This window comes from Setaria italica, chromosome VI (assembly GCF_000263155.2).
Source record: "Setaria italica strain Yugu1 chromosome VI, Setaria_italica_v2.0, whole genome shotgun sequence".
Taxonomy (NCBI): domain Eukaryota; kingdom Viridiplantae; phylum Streptophyta; class Magnoliopsida; order Poales; family Poaceae; genus Setaria; species Setaria italica.
This window is the reverse complement of record NC_028455.1, coordinates 19,597,185-19,603,895: the sequence shown is the minus strand read 5'-3', so window position 1 is coordinate 19,603,895 and position 6,711 is coordinate 19,597,185. Positions and strand designations below refer to the sequence as shown.

Sequence of the window (6,711 nt, the reverse complement as noted above, 5' to 3'; positions counted from 1 at the left end):
TCGTAGGCATCTTGATGTTTACAAGTTACTATCTGAAGTTTGCGTGGAATGAAGCATGTTGTTGCCTGAAATACTACTGCAAGGTAGAATTGTGTAATGATTGGTGATGTCAGCATGATGTAGTGTTATCTTTTTATAGAACTGATTGGTGGTATTGCAAGTCTTCTCATAGAACTGAGCAAAATACTAGCTTAACTGCCCGTGTGTTGTTGAGATGTGGTGTAGTTTATTTTTCCGTTTCTTCTTCTCTGTGAGTGTTATGTTTCATCCAGTCGTATGTAAATAGAGTCATCAAGAGCCTCCAAAACTCTATCCGTCACCTCCAAGACTCTAACCTGCCATCCCAGTCCGAGAGGTATGGGCAAGCAAATAGTATTCACACCTATGATGGCGACCCAGACGCCAAAGATCAGGCACTGCTATAATCTTTGAATATGTGCTCCATTACGAAATGCAGTGTTCTAGTGTTGTAAAATTACAGATGACAGTGGCAACAAAATGTATCCGACTGTCAATGTATAAACAAGTTTTAGTCACGTGAAATACAGCTTTGGCATTTGCTTCGATGACATCATGCTGAAAATAAGACGTGTGCCATATATACGTGAACATGAAGGAATCCATCCAGTCCAAGACTCCAACCCAGTCCGAGACTCCAACTGCTAACCCAGTCCGAGACTCCAACCTGCCCAACGGGTGCCATATTTAATTTGGTAGAGCCTGCGTGAAGAGTTTGAAGAGGATATCCATATAGTTTGAAGAGGATCCTAACAGAGTTTGAAGAGCTGAGTACAAATCCATATATAAATAAATAGCCCCCATCTAATCAATCCTGATCCTAACTCGTCTGCCTCTTCTTACGCCTCCTCCCTCTCCTCGACGTCGATGGGGACGGAGCTAATTCTTCAGTGCAACAGAAGGACCATACACCACCTGCGCAACAGAAGGAGCATGCACCACCTACGGGAATTGATCCAATTACACCTGCACCATTCAATCCAGTAAGTTGAATCTTGCCTGCAACAATAGAGTTTGTGATCAATTTATCAATACGACATGACATGGAAAAAATTATATTTGTCCAAAATTTTTAATCAGATCCATTCATCCCAGGGTAACACTGGGTAGAGCTCAACTTTAATGACCCCTTGGAGGATAACACTGATGATGAATCAGATTTTGAAGACCCTATCATTAGCTTTACTCATGACCCATTCATCTATCCATCCAAGATAGTAAGGAAGCCGGTATAACTTTCGCTCATCTTTTTGTTGCCATCATCATATTATGAACCGCTATCATTGAATTAATCGCAATTTTATAGGTGTCAAAGGCCTATGGTGATATAATGACCAAACTACATGCCATGGATACCCAGGAATACAGAGACTACAACTACCTAAAAACTGCATAGGAATCAATTTGTCACCAAGTAAAAGAAATTACTAGCGCCTTTCACACAATTCAACGTTCACTGATTGATATTAAGTTCTACATCCAGGTATGTACTAATGAAATTTGAACCCTGCATGTGAATTTGACTTGCCTACTCACAACCTTGTAGCCTCTAGGGCTGATCAACAAATTTGGTTTGGCACAACAAAATATGGCAAAAGGGCGACTGATTTCAAGCACAGCCAAAGAGCCACCAAGGCCATTGATGAAAAAGTAAGTAAGTTCTATGATCACGATACTAAACTAGGTGCCTATGATAGCACAAAAAGGAAGCGAGGCGAGTCGGATAAACCTAACGTAAAGAAAGGCAATATAAAGCGTATCCAATCTAACATTTGACATTAATTCATATCGGTACCTGATATTATGTGATGATATAATTAAAGATGAAGCCCTAACTTATTCAGTGAGAATACCAGACCTATTTCAAGACAACCACAAAACCAAAAACGGCAATCAATATTTTACAGTCATGACGTGCAAGCAGAACCTAGGCAAACCACCCTCTAATCCGCCACATCTAGCAAATCAGATCACTTGGAAGCCCAATTACCAAGACCTATGCCACCTCAGCATGCAACATAGATACATTGATGAGATGAAGGTGGGAGAGGAGGGGAGGAGAAGAGGGGCCACCTGGACGTCCTCGAAGGACCAACGATCGAAGAGCTTGACCTCCTGGGTGGGCGCCTCAACTTCCACCATTTTCGCCACAGGCGAGATCAAGGAGTGCGAGATCAAGGAGGGCGGCGCTGCGTACTCGAATGGGGGCGGCGCGAGCCCTTCCCCGGCGGGATGCGATGCGGCGCGATGCGATGCGGTGGGGTGGGTGGTGCTGTGGACTCGAACGGGGGCGGCGCGATGCGGATGGAGTCTGACGGAAGGGGTAGCAGGTTTTCTCAGTGTTGGACAAGAGGTGTTGTTGGGCTGGGCCGTTTCACAGGGCGAAATGCACTGATAAAAGCCCATATCCAAATCAACTATATTATTGTACGTAACACAATCTATAAAGTTTATATTTTATGATAATATGAAAAAGGAAAGTTTCATAATTCAAAAAAAATGATATAGTTTGTGTCAGTTTAGTTTGTGTCAATTTTTAAACTAACTTGTAAACTTTATTGATGATCCATGTAGTTTGTGTCATTACATGCGTGTTAGATGAAAGGCATGTGCTTTGTGACTTGTGGTCTTCAAGAGTACATGTAAGGTCATGTAGGGGAACATGATACATAGGCAATTGCATGGCAAGTCAAATGTGCCAACAAGGTGGGATCCACATATCCAAAAGTAACTGGTTCATGTGCTACTGGTCTAATCTCACTTGGTAGTGGTATTGCGTAGTACCTACAATGCCATCGAGAGGAATATGGGACATAGGCAAATGAATGACATGCCAAAGGTGTGAAACAGTTTGGACTGACACAGGGACATGTCAAGTAGCTGTCGGGAGCAAATTGGGAATATTTGACTGATAAGAACCCGCTAGGGTTGATTCCCGATCTTTCGATGAGAGGGCGTGGGATAACTCGATTGGTGGATGGAGATGACGTTCACGGCCCGACTACAGCCTTCCAAGGACGCTGCATCTTAGCAACCGATACACCACCCCCAATAGCTACCACGATCTTGTGGAGCGTGTTACCTAGCCACTAGGGCACTCGCTAGTTTCAGCAAGCTCCTCGCTAGCCAAGGTTTGGTATTCCCTTCCTTTAAGATGAAGTTAGGGGATGTTCCCATGGTCAAGTTTCTCTTTGGTTCTTTCGTTCAATACTGGTTGCTTTCTAATGCTTTTAGAAGTTGACATTCGGATTCCTCATTACCATTAGCAGAGGAACAAAAAAAACTTTTTCCTGGAACAAAAACGTACCAATTTTACTATTTTTTTAACATTTCTAGATATGTAGTTGGCTTGAAAAATTCCTCAATTATGGGCTAGGTAAGTAGTAGGTATGACTGCCAGGCGGTGTTGTAGAAAAAGCGGAGCTGCAAACCATCAATTCCATGTTCAACAAAATGGACAAAGTAAACATCAACTATTAATGATGTATGGTAGTTGGTACTATTATTAATTAGAGAAATTGATGTCTTAAAATAAAAACAACTTTCTGTCATCAGAGTCTCGTCTAAAATGAACAGATGCAGGGTAGAGTGGGTTTAGGTTGATGATATGTCAAATAAATAAATCACTGCAAACATCTGACCTAGCTTGAGGTTCCAAATGGCTCGTGGGAGAACCGGTTGGTACCACCTCCAACTCCTGAAATAAGAGTTCCATTTAATGATTCGAAATGAAAATTAAGAGGAAGACCATAAGTTTCTTACTAATAAATAAGAACTCACCAGCCTTATAAAAGTTAAACAAAGAAAACTGAACATAAATAGGTTACCAAAGTTGCTTCACAGAGTCACAGCCCACTCTACACCTTGTGGTATAGTACCCCCCCCCCCCCCCCCACCTCCCATAGCTCAGTTACAAATTGTGGGCAAGTAGGTGTCATATCAATGAAAACCATAATGCGTTTATGCCTAGCGAATGTCTTTCGCTTGTTTGAGAGTTATGGGATGTTAAGTGAGATGATGGTACAGAATATGATTGACTGTCACTGATGTCTCTTGGACTCTGCAGGCAATACATAGGCAGGCGGGAATAAACTTGAATCATCTTACTTACAAGTTGGTTTGGCAAATGGCAACACACACCTACTGACCAAGCAGAAAGAAAAATAAGTTCGGGCCTTTTGGGAGACATTCAAGAGTAGCTCAAAAGAAAATCCCAGAGGCGTTTCTCTACCAAATGGCACTTTGAAAAGTGATTATGCTAAGTGATCGATTTTTTTTTTAAAATGAACTAATATGTTAGGAGCTGAAGGCTCTAGCTTATTTTCATTCACTTTTTACATGCGTAATAACTTTATCCATAGAGTCTATCCTGGAGAATCATTTTTAATTACAGAATCACTTTAGTTTGAAACTCATATAGAGAATCACTTATCACTTTTAAAAAGATATAGATCTTTTGTATAAAAAGTTGATAGTAATATAAATTTTGGTACCAGATGCCAAACTAAGTGATAACATGAGTAGGTAAATCACCTCACCTGCTGGGAGGAGTCCGGAGGGACAAGCATGCGGAAAATCCGATCGAGACGGATGGTGATGTCGATGTGGCTGACCCGACAAAGGAGGTAGGCGTCGATCTCGGCCTGCACGTCCCGGAACTGCTCCGCCTACCTCCCGGCCATGACGAACCCGTACACGGCGCCGCGCTCCTGGCACGACTCCACGAGCTCGTACGCCCGCCGGAGCGCGCCGTCCAGCCCCTCCAGCGCCTTCCTCACCTCCGGTCGCCGCATCGTCTCCGACGAGGAACCATGCTGCACCACAAGCTGCAGCAGGTCCCCCACCGTCATCACGCGCCGCGCCAGCGTGTGGCACTCCTTGCGGTTCCGGCGCGCCGTGCGCACGGCCTGCAGGGTCGCCGAGACGAGGCCCGCGGCGTCCGTGCCGACAAGCTGCGCGACCGCCCCGGCTGGGGCGAGCGCGTCCCACAGCGCCATCGATCTCGCGTCGCCTCCGATCGACTCGGTGAAACAGATGGCGTGGTGTCCGCACCAGGCCACAAGCGAGCAGGTTACGAGTTTACGACATTGATTGGCTACTTGCCTACTTGGGTGCGTGTAGGCTGTATCGATGCTGAAAGTTGAAGGTTCCTTTGCGTTTCCCTCCCGGAGCATACAAACCAATCAATTCGTTCGTTGGATTTGGGTCCCCCAGAAAATTTTATTGAAGTTTGTGAGAAATGTTCAATTCCCATTGACATTTTAGAGGATATTGCCCTTATAAAGGTCCTTCTAGACAAAGCAACACTAGTACAAAAATTATTTTTACGGGGTAGTAACAAGTTTGTACAAGCGTATAGGAATAAAGTGTATTTAGTTTGGAGACAACGTGAGTTGGGATGGTCCCTGAAGGGATTACGATATCTTAAAAGGGGTGAACTGGGTGTTGTAAAATCTAAGAGTGTGTTTGGTTGAGAGGGATAAATTCGTCCTAGTTTTTTGTTTGGTACGAGGGATCGCAAAGGATGGTATGGATGCTCATTTCACACCATTATTTCACACCGTTAGGTACAATTTTGTATGGAACCCACTTGTCAGTTGTGGGACCCGCTCCTTTTTACTTCTTCCCCCACACAGCCTTATCTCTTCTTCCGTCAGCCTAGTCTTATCTCTTCTTCCTGTACCGCTCGAGCTCACCCCCGCCACCGGCTGTGGAGCTCCAGCTCGCGCGCGCTGGCCGCGGCGGAGCTGACTCGCCGGTCCCTATTCGCAGCTCGCCCGCTTCAATGCTTGCTAGTCTTGATCGAAGACGGAGGAGAACGGAGCGAGACAGGTGCAATGAGGGATGACCCCGTCCGCTCATTTTGGAGGGACGGGGTCATCCCGGATATTGAAGGAATATTCCGTTGTTGGGATGTTCCCGTCCTACCTATCTCCAAACCAAACGCGGGATGAAGTGGGATCGTCTCATTCCGTCCCACTTCGTCCCTTGAACCAAACGCACCCTAAAGCTTCAAGCACATATAAAAAAACTATTTCAATTTCTATCTAGATGTGCACTAGGTTTTTCTATATGTTGCTATCTCTATTGCAAAAGAGTTTTGCACCCTAGGTTCCAATCCTATAAGCTACACATGGTAATTCTAGGATAGGTAAACTCGGAAAGTAAATGCAATAAGAAATGCGAAAACTAAATGAGGTAGAGAAGACAAACTCCCGGCATGGCGACATGGTGATTTTTACCAAGGTATCGGAAAGAAAAGCTTTCCACTGGTCCTCATTGTTGGAGCACCTCCCAAAGAAGGGAATGCCCGCGCAAGGGTATGAACTCCCTAGTCAGGTAACTCCGTAGGATAGCTGACGGGTCTTCCCGACACACAAGTGGGTCTCTGCCTAGCCTCTCCCAGATGCTCCTTGCCCCTTTTCACTTGGTAGAGTTTTGGCTAAATGCCAAGGGCCTCTCCTCCCTTTCACAAACACTAGCGGCCACTCCACAGACGAGGTTGGAGGATCTCACAAGACTTATAAGTCCCGGATTTACAATTCTTGATGCGTGCAAGCATCGATACAAAAAAGGTGTGCAAATCTCGCCTAGGGATTAGCCTAGAGTTAGGCGAGGTTTGCACACCTCCTTATTAGCGGTGCTTGCGTGTACCCAGAGTTGTAAATTCGGGTCTTATAAGTTGTGCGAGAC

At 44.9% G+C, this 6,711-nt stretch overlaps 1 pseudogene; it reads right to left on the bottom strand.

The window, feature by feature from the left end:
• Nucleotides 1-422: 422 nt before the first annotated feature.
• LOC101753563 lies at nucleotides 423-5,405 on the bottom strand (annotated as a pseudogene).
• Between the last annotated feature and the right edge of the window lie 1,306 nt (nucleotides 5,406-6,711).